Source organism: Zeugodacus cucurbitae, chromosome 2 (genome assembly GCF_028554725.1).
Source record: "Zeugodacus cucurbitae isolate PBARC_wt_2022May chromosome 2, idZeuCucr1.2, whole genome shotgun sequence".
NCBI classification, from domain to species: Eukaryota; Metazoa; Arthropoda; class Insecta; order Diptera; family Tephritidae; genus Zeugodacus; species Zeugodacus cucurbitae.
In genome coordinates, this window is record NC_071667.1 from 82,898,485 (window position 1) to 82,925,449 (window position 26,965).

General features: G+C 35.4%; 1 protein-coding gene and 1 long non-coding RNA gene across 4 annotated transcripts in view; one reads left to right on the forward strand and one right to left on the reverse strand.

Annotated features, from left to right (window-relative positions):
* Window positions 1-22,153, reverse strand: part of LOC105220733 (mucin-5AC) — a 58,627-nt gene extending 36,474 nt beyond the window's left edge. For all 3 annotated transcript variants that reach the window (XR_003753184.2, XM_029045567.2, XM_029045583.2), the window contains exon 1: window positions 19,770-22,153. The gene's annotated coding sequence lies outside the window, so the exon portion shown is untranslated. The remainder of the gene's footprint in view (window positions 1-19,769) is intronic.
* LOC128922355 (uncharacterized) lies at window positions 198-9,223 on the forward strand. Its single transcript, XR_008471594.1, has 3 exons — window positions 198-1,265; window positions 7,755-7,923; window positions 8,224-9,223. It is a non-coding gene; the product is annotated as an uncharacterized LOC128922355 (long non-coding RNA).
* Window positions 22,154-26,965: the final 4,812 nt, after the last annotated feature.

Sequence of the window (26,965 nt, forward strand, 5' to 3'; positions counted from 1 at the left end):
CAAAGGGATGCTCGGCGCTGTGACGGGATGGCAACGTTGCAAATGTAAAAGTTTATTAAATTTTTCTGTTTTTCGTTTATTTTATTTTTTCTCCTTTTTTATAATATTTTTTTTTTAATTTTTTGTTGTTTTTTGATTGTTTTTGACAAGCATGAAACGCTTCGCATATTTCAGTAGTGCTCCCTATGCGCCGTTACGGCTGCTACTTTGCTATTGCCGCTTGTCGCTCTTGCGTTTAATACATTGTGGTTTTCTAAATTCGATTTGTTTGTCTTATTTTGATCTGTTTTATTTTTGGTCGCCGCTATTGTTGTCTTATTTTTATGTTCTGCGCGTTTTGTCATTGTGCTGCAGGCATACCTAATCACACAGACATATGTATATGCAAATATAGCAACTCGTGTGTCCGTCGGTACGTAGACAGTTGGTTGTTAAAATAGCGGTACTGCAGATTAGAAAATAAATAAAATTCAAAACTATTGTGCGCGTTTGTCAACCTAAGAAGAATGAGGCGAAAAGTTTTTGCAGACATTTGCCACTTGTGCCACAAACTGCTGCTTTGCTTTGCTCGTATACGAAACTATTGCGAAAATCGCACAAATACACACATTCTTACATCCACTTATTATAAGTTTATATTTTATTTTAAAAACAACTTAGAATTTGTTTTATATTTAAATACACATGTGAGATGTATGTATGTTTGTACAGATGAATTATTGCAAATCTTAGCAGCAAAATAGTCAGCATAATATATCCTATAAGCAGACAGGTCGGTATAGTGGTGTCAACAAGGAATTCAAAAAAAAAAAAAATAAAACTATTTTCGCTCCAAAATAAATATTTTATAATTGACTATTTAAATGGAAACCTTCAATATAACAATGAACTTCAAATTGGAAAATTTAAAAATGACAAAAATACTTCAATTTCCCCTTTCAATTTTATAAACATATGAATATCTCCCACGTAATACCAAAAATGTTTAACTGTGAAGAATTCTATAAGTTTTAAGTTGTATCTAAACAGCTGATGAAATTTATGATAAGATTTAACTTAACTGGGAATAACAAAAAACATTCTTCGACAAGTGAGATGAACCCGATTTCTGCGTCCAACAATACATGCATATATGTACATTTCTAACCGCTACGCAATATCGAAATTCCTTATTGAAGACTCCAAATGAAGTTGAGATCAGGAACATACCTCACTGATCTTATCTAACGATACGTCAGAGCAGTATGATGTGGATTTGTTTTAACGTGAGTACCAGCCTATGTAAGGCCTAACCACACGTGTATTCAAAAACACAACGGATCAATACAATGCGTTGATCAGCGCCCTGATTTTTGCTATGCACCTTCCAGTACCAATTGGCGTGTGGTATGGACACACTTATGCCACCTTGGTAGGGCCGAGGCCCATCTAAAACATAACATAATTATAACATAAAAGTTGTCCCATCTACAGATCCAAGTTTGATGAGAAATCAGTTAGCAAAGGTTTAAAAAATGCCAAAATTTGCTATTCTAAAGCAACCAATGGGCCGCCGCGTTATTTCTCGATTTCGATTTTGCAATATCTTTGACAAAGCGCGTAATATTAAAAGCAAGTACCACTCTCACACACACACACTTACACACATGTGAACCTAGTATATTTGTTGCTGCTTAATTAAAATTATTCACAGATCTAAGCAATGAAGGCGTCACGCCTCAGCGCCATCACTTTGCTCTTGCTTACACTGTCTGCCACTGACACGCCCTCCCATACGCCCCGCCGCACAAACGTTATGCCGCAGCGGCGATACAGGATGCAATTGTGACGACTGACGATGGCTGACGGCTGATAGTGAATTGTTATTGTGATGGCATGCATGCGCATACATACTAACCAACATATTTTATGGCGCAAAATGCAAGCACAAACACACACACACATATATATAACGGCAGCTGCTTGCAGTACTAAGTACATGTGAGATATGAATGCTGTCGTTCGCGTTGTTGTTGTTGTTGGCTTTGCTGTCGCCCAACGTGTGTACACGCCACAAAGAAGAAGAATGTTGTCGAGCGCGACGACAATTTGTTTCAGAAATGTTTGGCAACACGCCCAGTGAACCAACGGCAGGCACAGGCACAAGCATCGCCGCACAACCACACAACCACACAACACCACATAACCACAAGCACCAGCAGCAGTACAGGCATTAGCAACAGCAGCCAAGCAATGGTAACAGAAACAACAACAACAACAACACCACCAACTGCAGCAGTAACAAAACGCAACGAACAAAACCCTCAACAATGACAACAATAACAACAACAACAACGACGGCGGCAACTATTTGGCTATGTGCGATAGTAAAAACAACAGCGTAAAACTTTTACAACAACAGCAACACCTCAACCGCTGCGATAACGACAGCCGCAAAGCTAAACTAACCACAGCAGCTATGAAATGCAAAACAAAACCAAAACAACAAAAAAAAGCAAAAACAAAACCAAAAACAGCATGAAAAATAGTAAAACTCAAATCATAAGGATGAGTAGAGGCGACAGATGCACACGATGTGGAGCCGCAACGCAGCCGACCGCCATTCTGCGGTTCATCCTTGTTCAACTAAACAAGTGCTGCTGCTGTTGCCACGAGGAGTGTGTCACTAAGTCGTATTTTGGCGATTATTTGGCGACTTGCGGTTTGTATGCACTTACAAACAACTCTGTATTGTTTTGAAAGTGCCAATAATTTTTGGTGTTTTGAAAATAACACGAAGATTTATAGGTTAGGTCAGATTATGTTGTTTCAGTGGCACTATACTTATAACTTTAAGTAAGCTAAGGAAGGGACTGACTTCAGAGTGAATGATTCAGAGCGTTGATAAACGATCTTACCCTGGTATTGTTCGGCGGTATATATTTATAAATACTTTTTTTGGATTTCTCGATTATCAATCTGACTAGTTTGTCACCAATAGATCGTTCCATACTAGGCAACCCTCTAACAGGAATAAACTCCTATAATTCTTTTATGGAGATACAAATTTACTGACTTTATGAATGTAGAATTCTATTCTGCAAGGAAAATATCTAATATCTAATGTTCTTACCAATTTTCTTTCGCATACATATATAACAAGGTGTTAACAGACATCAAATTCAACTTCACAGTTGGTCATAAACTCAAGCCCGTGAATTGGATGTTATGACGTAACTTTAGCGCTCAGTGAGAAGTGTTAAAAAAACAACTGGAGTGTTCGTTCTCAAAACTATGGTCAGTCCCAGCGTCAAAGTCTAAACTCAATATTGAATAAACAAACATGAAATCTCTAAAATATGAATTTTAAAAGCAAAAGACCCCATTAGAAGCATTAATATTAAAATCGACAAATTAGTTTGCCACGTGGATAAGTAATAAAAAGTTCATAATAAATATTTTGCACTTTGGGTGTTTTAATGATTCTAACAAAAATAAAAAATCGTATGCCCCAAAGAACTAGTTTGCTTATTTGTAGACAATAATATTAATTGATTCTCTTGGGTATGGGTTTTAAAGCTAGTTTATATTAAATAATTTGGTCATAACTTTTATGACAATATAAAATTCGCACGAGCACAAAGAAATCAATAAAAATGCAGACAACAGACGAACAGATGTTCAGGAAATAATAAAAAGCGAATGAAATCTTTAATCTAAAACTAGAGAACTACAACTCTGAGTATAACTGTTAAACTGGAGAATGTGTGTAGAAAAGCATTGCAATTAGTTTAAATAAGTTTGGAGATTCTTTATTATGTTTCACACTACAACCGTGGGTCGGGCAGAAAACACAAAACCTTCACTGGGACATCGGCTTCAAAATGTACGACATTACCCAACCAGCGCATTCATTGGATTTTAAGGCCTTATGACGGAATCCCTTCGCCGTGGACCTCATACAGTCCATTTTCTTCGGTACTCCTCGCACACGCGACCGACTCCATCGATCTTGTGGAGTACAGTTCTCTCGAATGCTCCAAGTACCTTATCAACTCAAGAAAGTCGTAACTACATCAGAGCCTAACAAAGATATGAACAACTTGTCAGTTTTAAAAGATCTGAATTGATAGGATGGACAGATGGAAATAAAAGTTTGATTGGTTAGTTGACTGAAAGGGAAGATCGATAGAAGGGCTGAAGGTAAGGATGGATTATGGAAATATCGGACAGAAACATAAGGCTGAAACCATCCATTAACCTCAATGATATCATACATTAGAAGTTTCCCAATATACTTCCATTAAATACGCTTGAGCTTTTAAACTCATTGTTTAAACATAAATCAAATTTAAAGGTCTTTCCAAATATAAACAACATTCAAAGTCAATTTGCGACATTTTCCAAGAACAACACCATGAATGTACTAAAAATAGATTGCTTCTTTGAAGCTTCCGTAAGCTAAGGGTACTTGACCGCTTCAGCAAGCTCATTAGCCATGTGTATTGCTCCGGCCAACAACAATGCCATGGCGAACATAATGATAAATTTCGACATAATTTGAATTAATCGCTGCGTGTAACAATGGCAAAGCAAATCACTAACAAGCTACAACAACGCCAACAACGCAAACAACACCAACAACAATCGTCTTAAGAAAACAATTTTTAAATGGAATATAATTAAGTTAAGAGATGTAGGAGAACACAGAGAAATGCCATAGAATCAACAAAATGAAAGAGCGGTTCATTTGCAGACTGGCCTCACAATAAAATTCGCCAGCAAAAACAACAAGAAAAAAAACAATAAATAAACAATATGTTTGCATTCGAGTTGCTCAACTATTAATTCCTTCAGTGCTGCCAGCGCACACCCCCGCGCACCCACAGTTATAGCGCATGAGTGTGTGTGTATGTGGCGTGTGTTGTGAGTGGCTGTCTTTGTAGAAATGAAGATTTGTACGTTTGGCACTCGAGTTTTATGGTCTTTGAATATATTTTTGGTATTTTCTTTTCGCTGGACTTTCGAATGCCTGAACATAATCGTAAAACTTAAGTGGACGCAGCAGCAACAACATAAAATCACCAATGAAGAAAAACAAATTGAACTCGATATACTAAAGGCACACAAACACACCAGACACCAAGAGAGAAATAGGCAGGGGAATGAAAGCCGTCGGCGTCCACAGTGGGAGTCTGTTGTGCCATGTGCCATAAAAAGGCGGCAAGAAAGTAATAACGAAGCAACTTCAACAACAACAACATGCACAACAACAAACTTAAGCAGCATATTGGTAGCAATAAAAGTTGAATTGCCAACGAAGGGAGCAAATAATCGATCGAGTAGCGTGCTTTACTCGTGTATATTTGCGCATATTTGTTTGCTCCGAACACAAAGCAATAACGGACACACAAGGACTAACGGACTAACGGAAGTCGCACACAACGCGCCTAGCCTACTAAGAGACACACTTTGTCGGGAGTACTATTTGCTTTATTTATTTTTTTTTTGGTTTTTTCTTGAATTTTTTTTATTCTCCTTTATTTGTGTTTTGACTTAAATTTCGTTTGAAAAGATGTGCGAAATATGTCCGAACTTTTACCAATGTTTTTGACAGTTAATTGAAAGTTTTCAATATGACGTTTATGTAGACGAGTGTTATTCGTTTAGCATGCGTTGAAACTCCCTCCTGCCGAAAGCAAAAGTTTTTTAATTCGATTTACGGTTTCATTTGTAACAGCCTCTAAAATTAAAAGAAAATTTCTAATAAAAAATTATAAAAACTATATTGATTATTTTATGAGTGCCTTTGTTTGTTAAAAGCAAGTAAGGGAGAGCTATTCCAAGGCTCAAAAGAGTGGAAAAATTTTCTGATATTAGTGAATTTTTTATATAATCGAAGTATGGGAACTAGACCTAAAACGAGACCGATTTCAACACAATATTGGGAAGATCTATACTCAACAACTTGTTTACACTAAATTTAATTACAATTATATTGGACCACATAAAGTCCACTTAAATAAAGGAAAGTATTATATACAGTACTATATGAGCAAAGGATAATTCTTGGAGAGATTTTATAATTTTTCATCACAAAGCGAATCATTTTCACTTCATTAATTGCTGTTACTTCTCACCTATTAGTATAGTATTAGTGGTATAAAGTCCACCGGAAAAAAAAACTTTGAAAACCATAGATGGAAGCTATGGAAAGTAATGATGCGATTTTATGCACTTGTAAATCGGTGCCGGTGATGGAGGTCGTGCGATGTATCTGAAACAGTCGAACAAATTTTTTTTTTTTAATTTTTAATGCTCTAGCTTTGAAAATATGTCGAATTGGCCTCTGCAATTTTAAAGACATATTCTTGGATAGTTTTGGAAGAGATTTATAACAAAACAAAAAAATCGATTTTTTGAAGCCTGTAAAGCAGATGTATGTATGTAACACAAATTTAATCGTGTATTAGAGTCGATTATAAATATGAATTATTAGAAATTGTTGGGTGGTGAGATGAGAGTAAGACCTGGTGTGACCAGCACCAAGTATTGTATATAACTAACATTGTGTAACTTGTCAAACTGCGATTATTTAGTATTCAAAAAGTCAAATGAAATGAAGTTTCTGATGCACGTGTTGTGTTAAAAAAATAACGGGAATTGTAAAATTAAAAATTACACGGGTTTGGAGAGTCCAATTGTCAACATTTTTTTATATTTTTTATTATGTCAATACACTTTCAATACCCTGAATTACTTTACAATTTTTATTGCTTCTTTGTCTATAGTTGCTTCTTATAGTTAGACGGTTTTCATGAACTTGTCAATTTTTGTTTGCTAAAGCTCACACTTCGTTGCTTGTTCGTGAATTCTCGGCCAAAAACAATAATGTAACGATGACTTCGACGTGTGACGTGTGACACCCAAGAAATATCCAAAAGAGCCAAAGGCTATCCCCAAAATCGGGTTTAAAAAGTTTTTCGACAATTGGAAGAAACACTATCAAAAGGGCATAATATTGAATGGGGACTGTTTTGAAGGCGACAACATTAATGTGGACGAATGATTAACACACCTCGTATATATTATATACTGTTCGGTACTAGTATTTGGTTTAAAGGTATTCGGAGGAACGACAATATATTTCTATTATTAGAGGTGATCTGGAAGGATATATGTACATACATATATACAGTGGAACTTCCATAACTCGAAGATCTCCATAATTCGAACTTTTGAATTGGCAATAGCGTTTGGAAATCACATTTAATACAAATTTGATTCCATAACTCAAATTGCTATAACTCGAAGTTCTCCACAACTCGAACTCTGGAATCGGCAATAGAAGTCAAATTTCATATAAACTTCCTTCCATAAATCGAACTTTTCTTTTTTTCTTTTTAAAACATTTTGCGTAGTAAATAACTAAAACTGTGGGTAAAGCTATATTTTACAGCTTTCTGAAAAATTTATGTTTTAATGAAAATTTCTATAACTCGATGTCTCTCTAACTCGAAGTTTTTTGTGTCGATTATGGTGATTTTGTTCCACTAATTTTTGCTCCTCTGGGCAACAACTTTTCGTATCGACAAGAGAACCAAAAGTCACCTATCGTCTTTCCAAAACGGCAGCACTTAATGACGACTGCTGAAGTAATATGAATATTTAATAATCAAGTAATTTCAAATATAAATACAAAATATAAATATAAATACAAGTAACTGTATAATTAATTATGTATTTATTGTAATGTTTCTGGTTTTTCTTTTCAGCTTGAGCGCAATTAATGTTGACAACTTTGCCAACTAATAACATCAGTTTCAATTAGCAACACTGTACATACATGTCAGGAAAAAATAAAAAAAAAATACCTGATTATTTTAAATAATTTACAAAACTCGCTTTTGGAATTGCTGAGTGATCACTCGCATTTGTATGCAAGTATGTATGAGAGTATATGAAAAATAATAAAATTAAAGCGAATTTATGCAGATTTTCTAATGCAAATTTTGTGCTTTGAAATTAGAGGAAAAAATTATTATTATAAACGGCAATTTTTCATGAATGCGCCCACTGAATTTCTAATGAATTTTTATAAATAACAGAATTAAATGTGAAAAACGAAAATACTGCATTTATGTATTTTCGAGTATGCATTTATTTTTAGGCACGCTTTTATTACAGAAAACCGAAAAAATAAATAAATTTAAATTATTATTTGTTTTTCTCGTTTTCGTGCAGCCGCAGCCGCAGCCGCTCGCAGCGCTCATTTGTATTTGTCACAGTGTGGCGGCAATCGCTGATTCGCTGATTAGTCACTGCAGTTCCTGTCGTTGTTGGTTGATAGCAGAAGTCGCGCATTTTATTGGTTGGCAGGCGATTTTGAAAGCAATACGAAAACTGTCATTCCCGTCGCCATAACATATCATTAATTATAAGTAAAGAAACAGCAACTACAACAACAGCGCGAGAACAATGGCGATTGCAAGTGCCACAAGAATATGCGAAGCCACAGCAAAGCGAAGCAGAGTTGTTGCAATTTTATGCGGCGTTTTATTGAATTTTATATACAGTTTTGTTGTTGTTGTTGTTGTTTTAAGTATATGCATAGAACAATATGACTGCGACGAAAAGTCACTCAACGTGTGACACACAGCAATGCGTACAAATATGTTTCAGATAGATCATTCGGGAAAGTAAGAGCCGCCCAGCCAATGGCCATGCAGCTCGGCAGCCAGAAATGCCAAACGACAGCCCAACAATGCAACAATACAAATGTGAATTCAATTTTAATTAAAAAAGAAATTCTATTGTAAGTCAATGCACACACTCACACACATTTTTAATCAGCAAAAACTCATTAATATTGCAAGTGCACTCATAGATACTGAAATTTATATATACACACTTACGCTGTGGCACACTGATTGAAAGCGCGTAAAAAAAATAATAGATTAAAGCAATTTTTAAACAAAAAAATTATGTTAATTATAAACAATTTTGGAAACTAATAACAAAAGCATTATATTTAGTCCACACACGAACGATTTTAAAATCACATATGGCCGCGGAAATATGAATATTAAGCGCAGAAAAATTACTGAACACCAATTAAATTTTAATTCTCGCAAATTATTCAATTTAATAGCTTTTCCAACTAGCTGTTGACGGCTCAACTGTACTTTTGAAATTATTACTTTTCATTTTTTTCACACCCAAATTAGCCAAATAAAAATTTTATTTTCCCATAATCATCGCATTTAAAGTTTTTTCTAAAATTTATCGAAATTATTTAATTATTTTACATTCGGAATTGGCAAACCTGTTGAGATAAAATAAATTTTCAAGCCCAACGAATTTTTGAAAAACCTATAATTATGTATATGGGAGCTAGGAGATGTTGTGACCCGATTTTAATAATTTTTGGAACAGAGACACACTATTGGAAGAAAACAATTTCCCCTGAATTACATTAAATTATCTGAGAGATTTACCCATATTTTCGGTTAAAATTTAACCTTAGGCGCTGAGTTCAACATGTTCGATATCTGGTGCCTTGAAAAGTTATAGTTCGTTTTCGACAATTTTTTCACAAGTAATGCCACAGATCATATACAGTATTTGTGTAAAATTTTATTTCACTATCATCATTGGTTCCTAATGTATATATTATAAAGTGAAGGATTCAGATGGAATTCAAAATTGAGTTATAAGGAAAGTAGTCGTGGTTGTGAACCGATTTCGCTCATTTTTTAACCGTGTTGTCAGGGTGTCAAGAAAATATTATATACCGAATTTCATTAGAATCGGTCGAGTAGTTCCTGAGATATGGTTTTTGACCCATAAGTGGGCGATTCCACGCCCATTTTTCAAAAACAATTACATTCAAATGTGTCCCTTCCTAATGTGATCCTATGTTCCAAATTTTATTTTCATAACTTTATTTATGGCTTAGTTATGACACTGTATAGGTTTTCGGTTTCCGCCATTTTGTGGGCGTGGCTGTGGACCGATTTTGCTCATTTTCGAAAGCAACCTCCTCAGGGTGCCAAGGAATATGTGTTCCAAGTTTCATTAAGATATCTTAATTTTTACTCATGTTATCGCTTGCACGGACAGACGGACAGACGGACAGACGGACAGACATCCGGATTTCAAATCCACCCGTCATCCTGATCTTTCATATATATATAACTATCTATCTAGCTCTTTTATTTCTTGGCGACGCAAACAACCGTTATGTGAACAAAACTATAATACTCTGTGCACCAGGTTGCGAGAGTATAAAAATATGCCATAAATGAACTCTAAGGAAAACAATAGAATAAAAATTAATTGGCAACTCTAATAATAATACTAAACAACTGTATAAATTCATTGAAACATCTTTCTGTTATAATTCATTTTGAAAATTTTTGTAAAAATTATCCGGCAACTCTAAAAAAAACAGCAATTAGCCGACACAGAAAATTATGAATAGACTTTTGGAAAAAAGTGAATATTTTTTTTAAATAATTGAAAAATTTGTAGAAATAAAAATTAAGTGGCAACTCTAACACGCTCTTCAATTTTATATCTAATCATTTCTCTTAAATAATGCAATAAATTTTTCCAAAAATGCTGCCCCACAGTACATTGTGCCAAAAAAAATAGATTTCATACATATAAAATAAAAACGGACAACTGTATCGCCAAAGTGAAGAAGGAAGAACAAATGTTGTATGCACACATTTCATAAGCACATCAATCGCCAGACACAGACACTACTACGTCCTACAAAAACTTGATTGGCGTGAGCGCACGACACGGCGTATGAGTAACATGCAAGCGCACAAAACAGCCCTAGCATGAAGAACTAAAGTGCAAACATATGTAAATGCTTAGGTGCATAGAAACAGGCAAACATACAAACACACGCTTGGTGTAACTGCTCGGCAGAGTAATTTTCATGCCATCACACACGCCAGCTCACAATGCCAGACGGCGGCACACTACGACGAAAAACCGCCAACTATCCCAAAAACACAATAAAAGCAGCAACAACAACAACAATCTAAGTGTGTGCAACCACAATAGCAGAAGAATTGCTACAATTTTGTTGCCAAAAATTGGTAATAATAGGCGCACTTTTGAAAGCAATTAGGGCCACAATGAACACGATCTTCGTGCCGCAAGACAAAAATAATGATAAACAACAACAATAAATGTAAATATACATTGTATGTGTGTCGGCATGGATTTTGGTTACAAATAATACTCGAAATTCAAAAGTGATTGAAGAGAGTCAGCAACAAGTATATACATATATGTTGATATTGCTATATAAAAATGGCAAGGTAATAGCTTTCGAAAAATCACAATCTTTACACAATTCAAATAAAATGCAATTATTACAAAAACAACAAATCATATGCTGAAAAGTGAAATAAAATCTCTGACGATGTAAATTCTCCAACAACCAAGACGAGTTGACAGTTTAATATACTTGAAATTAAATAGCCGTTAGCATGATAAACTACACATTTACACACAACGAAAGTAATAAAATGCACAACCGCAGGGCGGAACTTAATTAAGTTGCAACACAATTCTTTCTACACAGTTGACCTTTCAGCAACACACGGCTGCATATGCAACATATGCCAAGAATACATACCATTTATGTACATATATATGTACACACAACTCTATAGTGGCGTATTTACCTACAAGCATATAAACAACAACAGCAATAAATGGAAAATTCAAAGATCTTTGACAGATTCCCTGTTGCCCCATTTGCAATTCGCTTGCATTTCAATTGCTTGTGGCAAATAAATGAGGAACAAGAAAATATTTCATACATTTCCTGCCCTCAATATGCAAAACACAACCACGCAGATACATTTGCATACATACATTCATACATACATTCATACATATGTATATGTTGGTATGGCATATGCATATATAAAGTTATGCATCAACAAATGCATATTGCTTCAACGGTTTATTTGCATGTATATACATATACATATATATGTGCATATGTATCTTCCTATTAAGCATCAACGCAGATTTCATTTGGCTCGCCTTGCTGTTCGTCCAATATTTAGTTAGGGCACAAACAAGCTGTGATGTACGGAGGGATGCGCTGGCCATAGTCAACCAGAAAAACACAACAGACAGCCTTTTGATATGTATAAAGTTTAAAATTGCGTAAAATTGCATATAATTTGTAAATTTAAAGTGTATACTAACGGACATCTATTATACTTTTTTTGTTAAAAAATTTAAGAACTATTTCAGCAAATTAAAACAAACATTGAGATCAACTTTAGGTTGGATTGCAATCAAATGTTAGGACTAGTGAGTTGGAATCACTAGTTGATATTGCAGATGGGGGAATTCGGATCTTTGCCACGCCCACTCAGATGAAAAAATAAATAGATACAAGTAAGGAAGGGCTCAGTTCGGTTGTGACCGAACATTTTATACTCTCGCAATTTGACCCACATATTCGTCATATATATGGTCCATTGAAAGTTGGAAACCCTAATATTAGAAGTACCGAGGTCCTCATGTTCGATATATGGGGCCTTAAAAACCTATGATCCGAATTCGGCGATTTTTTTAAAGGGGCTGCCACACTATAAATGCAGTATTTATCCAAAGTTATGTTCCGATATCTTCACCAGCGCTTACTTTATGTATTGTAAAGTAAACGATTTAGGTCGACTTCAAAGTTCTAGTATATAGGAAGTAGGCGTTGTTGTAAACCGATTTGGCCTATTTTCACAACATATCATTGGTATGTAAAGAAAATATTACCAACCAAGTTTCATTGATATTGGTCGAGTAGTTTCGGAGATATGGTTTTTAACCCATAACTGGGTGGAGCCACGACCATTTCAACTTGTACTTCTTCTAACCATCTTTATAATGTACCATCTTTATAATGCAATTTTAGTCTTCTGATGGTTTTCCTTACTGAATAAAAGCATTTTTAGTAGTTTTCAACATAACGTTTGTATGGGTGGTGGGCGTGATTATAATCCGATTTCCTCCATTTTTGGACTGTATAAGGTAGTACCTAAAAGAAACGACTCTAGAAAGTTTCCTTGATATAGCTTTAGTAGTTTGCGAGATATGTACAAAAAACTTAGTAGGGGGCGGGGCCACTTCCCAAAAAAAAATTACATCCACATATGCCCCTTCATAGTGCGATCCTTCATACCAAATTTTACTTCAATAGTTTAATTTATGGCTGAGTTATAGCTTTTTATATGTTTTCGGTTATTGCCATTTTGTGGGCGTGGCAGTAGTCCGATTACGCCCATCTTCGAACTTAACCTTCTCATGGTACCAAGGGATACGTCTTCCAAGTTTCATCAAGATATCTCAATTTTTACTCAAGTTACAGCTTGCACGGACGGACGGACGGACAGACAGACATGCGGATTTGCACTTTACTCGTCACCCTGATCATTTTGATATATATAATCCCATATCTAACTCGTTTAGTTTTAGGACTTACAACCAACCATTTTGTGGACAGAACTATAATACTCTCGTAGCAACTCTGTTGCGAGAGTATAAATAGGCGTGATGTCGCCCACTTTTGGGTCAAAACCCATATCGAAGGAACTCGACTAATTTCAACACAATTTGGTAGATGCATAGAATTCTCTTAATACCTAACAGACGGAAATTGGTGAAATTGGTTCAAAATCACGCCTACTTCCCATAAAACACAATTTTGAATTCCAACTGATTCGTTCACTTTATAATATATACATCAAGAACTAATGAAGATAGCGGAATCACACCTTCCACAAATACTGCATTTGAGGCGTAGCCATCACTCATTTCACAATTGTCGAAATCGGACTATACATTTTCAAAGCTCTAGATATCGAACAAGAAGAACTCAGTGCCTAAGTACAATTATTTACGGTAAATATCGGTAAAACTCTCATATATTTTAATTTAATTCAGGGGCAGGGGGAATCTTTTTCTTCTAATAGTGTGCCTCTGTTCCAAAAATTTGTATAATCGAATCATAACATCCCTAGCTCCTATATACCCAATATTTGGGTTTTCAAACATCCAGTGAGCTTTCTACCATATATATCGGTTAATATGTGAGATATTTTCGCAAAATTAAGTGAACACATAGTGAAATCAGTTCAGGAATTATCTCAACCTTCATATACAGTACATAATAATTTTCGATACTCTAGACGACTTGATACCGAATTTATGGGTCAAATTATATACTCGAACTTAACCTTACTTTCTTGTGCTAAATAATATTCCAAATCAACTTAGAATCACTTTGAATGCCGCAAAACGGACTCTCGCACTCGCTCATAGCATCAGTATTGATGGAACAATAATAGAACTCTGTAACTAGCAGTCGCTTCTATTGCGATACAAAGTTGTTTAAATTTATCTATAAAATTTTATAATTATTTAGCACTATTGTACTTTAAACGAATAAATTTGCGTATATCTAGTTGTGAAGATCGCGAACACATGCATATCATTAGTTACTTAAGTGCATATTCATTTTGTGTATTTATAAATATTTATTATTTTTCCGACTAAAACTAATTACTAAGCTGATTGCAAATTAGTTTCGTGTTGATTTTTTTCCTAAACACAATATTAATTTTCTTTTTGTTTTTGTTATTTCATTATTAACTCTTTTGCCGCGCGCATTTTATTTTTAAATTTTGAATTCTTCAATTTGGTTGCGGCTGCTCATTAGAGCGACACAAAATAGCAACAGCAGGCGATGCCATCATTATTTAGCGCAAAATATTTGCAAATACTATCTGTCGTCTATGTATTTACACAACTGCATGGCACACAGACATACGAGACTGCACTCTTTAACCTATTTCAGCGTTTACAAGATTTGGCGACCGCGTCGCAATGCATTCGCTGTCGAGATCGCAGTCGAGGCGTCGGCAGAAACAGCAACAATTACAACAACGTAAAAAAGGTATACAATGACACCACTTAAGTGATCATCAAAGCGAAAGAAGCGGTCAGTTCGCGAGCCGGCCACCTGTCGTTGTCTGTTTCCGCTGTGCGACAGTCGCAGCGTTATCAACATCGGGCTGTCGTAGCAATAGCAGCAGCAAAAACAAGGTGAACAGCAAGTATAACGGTGAATTTGCATATAAATGTTCAAAAGTTTCAAAGTCTCCATAGTTTTTCAAATTCTCCAAAAAATTTCAAACTCTCCACAGATAGATTCTTCTTCTTGACTGGCGTAGACACCGCTTACGCGGTTATAGCCGAGTCCAAAACAGCGCGCCACGTATCCTTCTGGCAGTTTGGCGCCAATTGGTTATACCAAGCGAAGCCAGGTCCCTCTCCACCTGGTCCTTCCATCGGAGTGGAGGTCTCCCTCTTCCTCGGCTTCCACCACCGGGTACTGCATCGAATACTTTCAGAGCTGGAGCACTTTCATCCATTCGAACAACATGACCTAGCCAGCGTAGCCGCTGTTTTTTTATTCGCTGGACTATGTCTATGTCGTCGAATAACACATACAGCTCATCGTTCCATCGTCTGCGGTATTCGCCGTTGCCAATTCTTAAGGGACCATAAATCTTCCGCAAAGCCTTTCTCTCGAAAACTCCTAGTACCGTCTCATCGGATGTTGACATCGTCCACGCTTCTGCACCGTAAAGTAGGACGGGAATGATGAGGGACTTGTAGAGTTTGGTTTTTGTTCGTCGAGAGAGGACTTTACTTTTCAATTGCCTACTTAGTCCATAGTAGCACCTGTTGGCAAGAGTGATTCTGCGTTGGATTTCCAGGCTGACATTGTTGTTGCTGTTAATGCTGGTTCCCAGGTAGACGAAATTATCTACAACTTCAAAGTTATGACTGTCAACAGTGACGCGGGAGCCAAGACGCGAATGCGCTGACTGTTTGTTTGATGACAGGAGATATTTCGTCTTGTCCTCGTTCACCACCAGACCCATACGCTTCGCTTCCTTATCCAGTCTGGAAAAAGCAGAACTAACGGCGCGGGTGTTGTTTCCAATGATATCAATATCATCGGCGTACGCCAGTAGCTGTACACTCTTGTAGAAGATTGTACCTTCTCTGTTTAGCTCTGCAGCTCTTACAGACTCTACTCTAATCACAGATTGATTCGTACGATATATTCAAGTAAATATATTGCATACACTTTACTTATGTTTATGCCTACAACTGAAGTCCTCTCCCTCGATTTTCAAGCTTCTAGAACTACATACGTCCAATGGCACTTTCTCGGAAAGTGTCGAAAAATACATTTTGATCACGAATCGCGCCAATATGACTTTACACCGACTCGACGCACTACCGCCATCAATGCGCCTCATTATTCGTTTCACCTGAATTGTAGTTATAGTTGTTTATATTGATTTATTTATGAATGCTCCGAAATATTAACGAGTGTGAATGTGCGAACACGAATATCTAATGGACACACTTCAATTGCTAACATTCAACATTTATACACTCAATCATCAATAAAATAACATCATCATCATCATCATCGACAACATTTTCGTGTGAGACGAGCACATTAATAACTACAACAACACAAAGTTTTTGTTTTTTCATTTCGAATTTGTGCAAAGGTACGAGTATTATGAATAAAAAGAAATAAACAAAGCAAAAAAAAATCAATTAATTTCAGAATTTTTTTATGCGCTGAAAACACATTTCATTAAAAAAACCACATCCACACAGTTATTCAACGCTATAATTGAGTTGAAAAAATGTGCAAATAAATAAAAAAATAATAAAACTGATGCACGCGCCAAATATTATGAATTGTGTATTTTATTATGCTCATCCACACATATTTGTAAAAAATAATAACAATAAAAATGGAAGAAAAAGGAAGGAACATAAACTAATGATAAATTTGTTTATCAATGTGAGAAAATTAATTTAAATATTTAAATAACGCAAGTAAGGTAGAGTTAAATTCTAGCCGAACAATCCTGACCGGTATAAAATCGACCGGCTGGTCGAAAATTACTTGATTGATAGTATTGAGGCTATAGGCGGTTCTGAAGCGATTGAATAATATTTAGCATTAAAGTAATTTTTTTTAAAGGGTTTTCGGTATAACCGAAACCACCGTTCGGGACCTTCTCATATACGACATTTTGAAGATTTACGATTGTGTTCAAAAAATAACGGGAATTCTAGTTTTTCGAAAACATGATTTATTCATAAGTGAGCAGTGAATACAGTTTACAATTTACTTACTTTAGAGGCACGTATATACACATAATACAAACAAGGCAATTGAACTATCGAAATTCCCATTAATTTTTGAACACATCTCGAAAAGGAAGGACCGATTTCGACCATGTTTAGATAAGTTATATATGTCCGATATTTTTATAGGTATTTGGTTTATATATTGTAAAAAGTGCAAAGCAGAATTGGCTGCTGTCCGATTTCGCCCATTAGACCGTACGATATTTGAACTCCGATTTACTTGAAAATCTACATCCACTTGAATGTTTTTCGGGCTGGGCGTGGTTACTATTCGATTTCACCCATTTTCGCTGTTCAAAAGAAAGACAAGTTTCAACTAAGACCGGTTGACATAGCTTTGGTGATTTGAGTGATAGTTGAAATATGCCTATTAAAGGGCGGGGCTATGTCTACTTTTCAAGCCATTTTTCTCTACCAAATTTTTTAAATTTTTTAGACAAAGGAACATACTGACATGCAAAAATCAATTCGTCTTTTCGATCTTAAATATATATATATATATACATCTATCTCGCTTAGTATTAGGTGTTACAAACTTTTAGGTGAACAAAACAATTATACCCCATACAATATTTTGCGAGGGTAGAAAAATGTTATGAATAAAAAAACGAGAAGCATTAGTTTCGCATTCCTATGCTATTATAATAAAAAAATAACAAATTTAATGAAATTTAATCTTTTCGACTAGATATGTATATTATTTACAGACCATACAATAATGAAAAAAATGTCTTATATGTTTTAAAAAATCTTTTTATATATTTTGTAATTTGTTCCGTTTTCGTCCAGCAAGATAGAACCTGTGAAGATATGTATATGTATATGCCATAAAAGACCCCCATAAAAATTAAGGAACCCTCAATTTGTCGTAAATAATAAAAGGACACACTCCACAAGTATCACTAAAAATTCAGTCAAAAATCTAATATATAACCAAGTATATAACAAATAAAATTTCTTCAACTTCAATGAATCATACTTTTTGCCCAAATGAACTAAGTAATTATTGGAAAACATAGAGCCTGTCGACGCCCTTAATTGCGCCAAACGCAAAAAAAAGTCATTACAATGAGCGCGCTCGGCAGCAATGCACGTTGCGCTGCATGCAAATCAGCGAAATTAATTTGCCAACAAAGTGCCGAAAGAAAAGAAAGCTCAACAAAAAAAAAAAACAATCGAAACAAAGTAACGTGACATTCGCTCATGGCAATCAAAGTGAAATCCAAACAAATCAATGAGTAGTGCAAATTAGCAAACGAGCCCACTCATTTCGCCTTTGGGGCGCTTCCAATCAATCGTCGTGCTGAATGCAGATAAATAAACAAATCGAATGTAGAGATTGAAGAGGGAACAATTTCGAGCACACAGAGATACACAGTGTATAGAATGTGACAATGTATAGAATATATAGTATATATTGTTAGGGTGAACATTTATTGGTAGAAATCTTGAAATCTCGAAAAAACTTATGTTAACGAGATAACCAAAATGTTTATAACATAAAAAAAATGAATTTATTTTAACTAAAAAGCAAAAATAAAATAAAATATTTTGAATTTTCTCGCGAGAATTACACGACCACCCTAATGAACAGATATGCTACAAAAATGTTTATAGAAAAAAAAAATTGTGCTGAAAAGCTTCAAAATGTGTATCTTTATTTTGCCTAAAAAATAAAAATAATAATAATTCAAAAAAATCAATTTCCTCGTTAAACGTTTTCCCGACCACCCTAATGTACAGAAAACCTCTAAAATAATTACAAAAAAATAATTTATTTATTTACACTAAAAAGCATAAACAATAGTTTATATTTACTCGCGAGTAGTACACAACCACCTTAATGTCCAAATATACCTGTTCGGTAGATATTTACAGCATGCGACTTGCAGCAACAACAATTGACGCGAAATAAAAATAAAAAAATCACATTTTTGTCACACTTGCCGCCTTCTTATTTGTTTCATTTCGTTTTCTTTTCTTTTTTTCGCTCTTGCTTATACATATGTACATATATACAACACGCGCATAAAAATAGTACTTGGCGACATAAAAGTCGCGCATACGCCCCGACGTCCACAGCACACCAACAGCTACACACACACACATACATTTTTAAGCTGCCGTGGCGCAAAAGGAATGCGTTGCTTGGCAAAACAACCACAAGTGCGACGGTGGGTGGCGGGTGGCGGGGGTGTGCGGTTGAGCGGGCGTGAGTGTGAAATTTGTCATTAAAAACTGAATTATGCTTAATAAATTTTTGAATAGCAATAAAATTGGATGTAAAACAGACAATGCGAAAATAAATAGCGAAAAACGTAAACGAAAAACGAACAACAACAACAACAGCAGCAGCAACAATAATAAATTGACGCAAAATGTGTAAACAAAAACAAACGCTATGAAACGCCAACAATGAGTAAGAAGAAGCGAGCGGCATTGCTGTTTGTTGTTGTTGTACAATAGAAAAAAAGAATAGAAAATAAAAGGCGCGCTCGACTTACCTTCGATTTCTGATGCATTGGCTGCTGCTGCAGCGAACGGCGCGACGGCTGTCACTGTCACCGCCACTCTACCGCTACACTGCGCTCTGCTGCGCTAACGCCTACACGAGCAGCGTCTGCAGCATCTATTGAACGCTATTGGCAGAACGCTGCTGCTGCTGCCTGCCGCTGACGTCAATGCTGACGTTGCTCTGCTCTGCTCTCGTGTGTATTCCTTTGTTTGTGTGTGTGTGTGTGTGTTTATGTGATTTTATTTGCGCCTCTTCGCTGTTAATACAATTTCGTATTAATCGATGTTTTAATATTTATTTAATGCTCAGCTGCTTCCGCTTCACTACCACTTGGCTACATCTCTCCACCGCTTGCTGGCCGGCAGTCTGCCTTGCGCTTTTATTATTTATTTATTATTTGTTATTGTTATTATTTTTGTAATTATTTTCGCTGCTCCTTCACTTCAACTTGGCCAATGTTTTAATTGCTTGCCACACACAGCCTGCCTTGTTGTTGTTGTTGTTGTTAATTGTTACTAATTATAGCTGTACGCGGACCCTGCTGCAGCTGACAGCTCTCACAACAGTTTGTATCACAGCCACTGTTGAACCCCTTTGGCTGCCACGCGCCTTTCTACAGTGGAGCAGGATTCTGACTTCTGTATGAAGTGTGGGTGGGCCTAGTGCGCTTTGTCGCCTCTGCTTCGCTGTTGTCTTAATTAAGCTGTTGTTTACTCTGTGTCTTCTTCTTCTTCTTCTTTATTTCTTTCCTTTGTTGTTGCTTGTGTGCTTGTTTGTCTTTCAGGGCCTGTGCGTTTTAATTAGGTACGTTCAGCGTATCTTCTCTCAGCCAACCAATTGAGTGCCTTCTTTGGTTTGAAATATATCTGCCGCTCCGCCTACTTGACCGTCTGACCGCCTGCCTTACTGACTGACTGACTGCTTGTCTATATGACTGTCTGCCTATATCCGTGGCGTTGTTTAGTTTTGTTTTGGTTTTCTCGTTTTGCTTTTTTTTTGTTTTATATCCTTACAGTTGTTTTGTGTCTATATTATTATTATTGTTGTTGTTGTTTTTGTAGCTGCTATACACACTTTTGTTACTATACAATTGTTTCAACATTGTTTATAATATAATGTGCTTCTTTTTTGTTTGGCCACTAATGACTCGGCTCTACTCTGCTCTGCTATGTGTTGCCGCATTGCATTTCAACACTTTGCGGCAATTAAACGCTCGTTCATTTGTCACTTGCTGCTGTTGTTTAATAATTTTATTGGCTTTTTCGGTAGTTTATGTCTTTTTTGTAAGTGTTGTTTGAATTATTTTTTGTTTTTCGATTTTTCGTTTTTCTTTTGCGCTGCTGTACTATTTACTTTTGGTCTTCTGGCATTCAGTCTGTTTTTTATTTATTTATTTTTTTTTATCTTTTAATTTTGGTTTCCACGCACTCTGTTGTTTTTTGATTGATTTGTTTATTTTTTATGGTATTTTTATGGTTTTTCTGATTCATTTACTTTAAAAATACACATACATTTATATATATATATATAGCTATTTTAAAAGTTAGTTGAAATACTTGGCTGCGGCCTTTGCTTGCAACATTTGATAGTTTTAGTTTTAATTTTTTTTTTTTTTGCTTATATTATAATTATAATTATTTGTATTTTTTTCAATTTACTTGTTTGTAATGTAAAGAGGACGGTCGTTTATTTCGAGTAAAATTACGTTAGTCTAGGCTTAAAATGTACAATAAAAAGTTTAAAAATTAGACACACTCCATTGCTCTATATATACCCTGCGGCAAAGCGCCCCACAACGCGCCGTATACTAAAGTTTAGCTAAAAGTCTACTACTTCCGCTGCCGCTTCGAGACCAAACACAGTCCACAGTGCGTTAAGTTCGTTAGATTCCTTCACATTCAATTACAAGGCGCACGCGTACAACTGTTGCGAGAGTTAGTTTAGATTTGGTTAGATTTTGAATTTCATAATTTAATATTATATTGTTGTTGTAAGCATGTAAGTTGTTGTGTGAGCAGCTCAACGCCTATTAATTACTATATATTAATTATTAGTTATTTTTATATTATTTTGTGTAATAATTCGCCTGTAAAATCGTACACACGCACACCAAAAAAAACTGCAATTAATTACAATTTTTTACCGTTATTATTTCATTTCCAACTGCTTTATGGCAGCAATGAATATTATTATTATTGCACAATATGCTTTTATGCAGCAGCAGCAGCACACACACACCCACACATACTGCTGTTGCTGCTGGCTTAATGTTGTTGTTAGTTTTGCTTTTATTATTATTCTGCTTAATATTAATTAAAATTTTCAATTAATGCACGCTTCCATAATAATCTATATTTTCATTATTTTTTTATTTTATTTTAATTTTATTTTAATTTAATTTTATTTTCATTTACTTTGTGTAACAGTTAGGTTTGTATGTATTGTAGTGTTTATTTATTTGAATTTAATTTTAAACTTTAAGTCACACCTAAAATTTCACAACCACACGACTTAGTGAGTACTCGGGTAGGGGAGGATTTGGCGTACGAATAGTTGGTTGGTTTTTTGCCAGCGCTGTCGCTGGTGCGCTGCCGCTGCACTCGACTTTCTGTTTACTTTTGCAACTTTAACGTTTTTGTTGTTGTTGTTGTATGCATATTTTTCCAGTGTATTTTTGTTGTAATTCTCATATTATCACTGCGTGTTTTTTGTTAGTTTTCCGGCCTTGCGGACATTTTCATCAGTTTGCCTTCGTTGTTGTTAGGTTTTAATATACATACATACATACGAGTATATATGTTGCATTATAATCGTATTTTTTTTTTGGTTAAATTGTTAAATTTGTGTGTTGTTACAACCGAGTTGAATATGCAAATTGGTATTGTCTTGAACAAATTGATTTTCTTTGATTTGACAGTAGTGCCGCGTTCACTTTATTATTATTATTAGTTGCACGTTTTCAGCTACTGTGTGAGTTTAGCAATAAATTAATTAAGAAATTTCTTAGAAATACTTCTATTTAATATTTAATAAATCAAAATACACAATTCTAAACTTAGTGCGCCACTTGTGTCATCCAGAGTTCATAGTGAAACAAAGAGCAAAGTGTTGGCCAATAGCATCTCAATTTCGTTGTAAAATAGTTAGTTTAATCGATCCGAATTCACTTATTAAATGTCTTTAATATTAATATCTCTAATTTAAATTATACTATTCTAGCTTACAACGATTGTGTAATTTTTCATTTCGTTCTCTGTTCTTCGTTGCACTATGTACTCAGCCTAAATGATTGCACTAAAGCTATGTAATATATAATAAGTATTTGGTTTGATTTTTTAATGATATTTATATTTCTAATTGATATTTCACTGATTTTATTGCTTTATTTGAATTTTTAACGGCAACTCAAGCACCATCTACACATACATATGTACATACAGAGGAAAAGTATCAGTAAAGTACTCAAAACAATATGGAACATGTCTAAGAATCGAATAATGGCAGCTGCAACACGGGAAATATTGAAAAAAGACATTTATTTAGTGCCCATCAAGTCCTAAAGGGCGACATCCATTTAAAAAAAGTTTATTGTTTCTAAACTTTAAGGCAATTCTATTGAATCTTTCTAGAGTATAATAGTTTTTTTTTTCTTTTCCTTTCAAAATGGCGGCCCAGTATAAATTTTTGTTCGACGCGAGAACCCAAACTGCTCTATTTATCACTCATCAACCATTGATTTCAAACAAAAAACCCCAAACTGTTTTTAGGACATATTAACTGAAAGAATAAGAATATGAAATTTACAAAAAATATAAATAAGCCTTTGAAAAAAGTCAGAATTTAGGACTATTATTTGACATTATTGATCCCAAAAAAAGCTTTTTATGAAAAGGGTTGATAGTGTTGTGGATATAGGCCCCACCAAATTTCAGACAAATGGATCAATAACTTCTTGAGTTAAATACAACTCGAGAAATTTAAAAAGCATAATATTAACAAGTAAGGAAATGCTAAGTTCGGGTGCAACCGAACATTTTATACTCTCGCAATTTATCGCTATATTTTTATTCAGAAAACACACTGATACCTGAGGGATTTGCCGAAATTTTGGGTGAAAAGTTACCATGTGCCACTGAGTTCTTCATATTCGATATCCGAGGCAGTGAAAAGTTGTAGTCCGATTTCGACAATTTTTCCACAAGTGATGCCACAGATCATATACAGTATTTGTGTAAAGTTTTATTTAACTATCTTCATTGATTTCGTATGTATACATGATAAAGTGAAGGAATCAGATGGACTTCAAAATTGAGTTATATGAAAAGTTGTCGTGGTTGTGAACCGATTTCATCCGTTTTCCACATGTGTCATCAGGGTGTCAAGAAAATATTATATACCGAATTTCATTCGAATCGGTCGAGTAGTTCCAGAGATATGGTTTTTGACCCATAAGTGGGCGACGCACGCCCATTTGCCATTTTGTAAAAAAAAATCTGAGTGCAGCTTCCATCTGCCATTTTTTTGTGAAATTTAGAATTTCTGACGTTTTTCGTTAGTGAGTTAACCCAATTTTAGTAATTTTCAACCTAACTTTTGTATGGGAGGTGGGCGTGGTTATTATATCGATTTCAACTATTTTCATGTTGTGTGGTGGGGTACGTAAGAGAATCGACTGCTTCATTGGTTTGCGAGATATATACAAATAACCGATGTGGGGGCGGGGCCACGCCCACTTTCATTACATCCAAATATGCCCCTTCCTAGTGCGATCCTTTATTCCACATTTTACTTTTATAACTTTATTTATGGCTTAGTTATAGGTTTTTGGTTTTCGCCATTTTGTAGGCGTGGCAGTGGACCGATTTTTTATCCATCTTCGAAAGCCTAGGAATATGTGTTCCAAGTTTCATTAAAATATCTCAATTTTTAATCAAATTATTGCTTGCACGGACGGACAGACATACGGATTTCAACTTCACTCGTCATCCCGATCATTTATATATATATAACCCCAAATCTAACTCTTTTATTTCTGGGTGATACAAACAGCCGTTATGTGAACAAAACTGTAATACTCTGTGCAACATGTTGCGAGAGTACAAAAATAAGCCTTTGAAAATATTCAGAATTTAAGGCTATTTTTTGACATTCTTATCTGAAATTGTAGGTTTATCCTTCCGATAGTATTATGGAAATGTGGTAATGTGGCCTCACAAAGTTTTCGACAAATCGATCAATAACTTATTGAGTTAGAACATTCTATTTCTTCAACAGTTCATTTTACGTGACAGTAACGGATCCAGATTTTTATCCTACCAAGCGCTATCAACTCAACAGCATTTCCTCAAAATTATATGCTAACCTAAGACCGACTCAACTACTTTTGAAAGTAGTTTTTCGCAAGCTTGAGCCTTTTATATCTACATTTCAATATCTCTTACGTACAAAACACAGAAAAACTCTAATATTGGACACCCCATATGAGAAGAGTCATAGCTTAAAGCAGCTGATATATTGATGCCGTTATAGCAACAATAAAGCAGGCGAAACATAAGGAAGAAAACCAAATACGGAAAATTTATGGTGCTGCTTTGCTATTATCGTATTATTATTTTATTAAACGAAAAGCAGCAGCAGTAACAAGACTGCCAGGCGCCTTAAGGTATGCAATATTTTTTTTATTTTTGCGCATAGCGCGTTTTCGTTTCTAACGAGCTATTTAGAAAGAGGAGGAAATGCGAAAGATTGAATTAGCTTTTTTTCTCACAAACATTTCTTTGCGCGAAACATTTGTTTTAATTTTTTTTTGTTCTTTTTGATGAGCATTTACAGCTTTCAACATAATATTTTCGCGTTTGTCGGAAACGTTTTTAATCCAATCAACTATTTATGGTTTCTCCTCATCAACTGTTCTTCAATTAACAGCACAATTTTACACATATTTTTTTACTGCGAAAACAACAACACATGTACAACAACAAAAGCTACGGCTGTTGTAACAGCTGCCTGGCTTCGAAAGAGCTTAAAAAAACTTTCTTGCGTGTGTATATGTTTACATTTGATTTCCACATGATTCTTGTTTATTGTTTTTGTTGTTACTAACTACCGTTTTTTTTTGTTTTTCGTTACCAGTTGTTCGTACTTGAAGTTTCATTGTTGCCAAAGAATTTCTAACTGTGGCAGCTGGTTTTTGTTTGTGCAAACGCACGCAATTTCAGCTCTAAATATATATATATATGTATGTATATTGATTTGTGTGTGTGTGTGTGTGTGTGTGCGCGTGTGTTCACAGCATCCCTCAGCTCAGCGCAAAAAACTGTACTTCAACGCGTTTACAGCGTACACATTTAATTGCGCTAAAAGCCGAAGGCTAGCAAAGCAATCGATAAAATATACTATATCACACACACCAACACACACACACACATACATACAAACGCACAAATGTATGCTAACATTTCACTTATATTATTTATATGTATGCGCAAGTGCTTGCTTGCTTGTGTGTGTGTGTCTATGTATGTGTGTAGCAGCTGCCCCAACCCAAATGGCCTAGACACAACAGCGCCCGCCTCTGCTCAAATTACTCCCAAAGCACAGCTTAACAAATGAAAACAACAAGAACAGCTATTATATCGCACACTCACACACACACGCACGCGCCGAACACTCACTCAACACACAATCATGTGCTTAAGGCCTACTCCGCCTCCCCAACCACCGCCAGCTTTGCGTGAAACTCCAATATCACAGGCGCTGTGTGTTGCCGTTATAACTGTGCGCCGATAGGCACTCGAGCGCACACAACTTTCGTTCGTTTATGAGCGTTTGTATGTATGTGTGTCTGTGTATGTATGAGTACAAGTAAAGGCACAAAACTACAAAGATACGCAATGTAAGCGCTCTGCATGCTTATCTTTTGCGCGCTAGTGTGCGTGTGTGTGTATACATATAGAATTATTTGTAAGTTGAGTTTGCTTATCCTTCGTATTACATTTGCTATTGCTCAGCAGTTTTTCAGTTGCGAAAAAAACGTATTTTATTTCGACTGCTGCTGCTGTTACTCCACTTGCTTTCTACAATTTTCGTTCATTAAATCATTTAAGTAAATTTAATTTTTCCACTAAACATCGCACAAGCACACACACACACACCCCTCTCCCACACTGGCAATCTCACGCATTT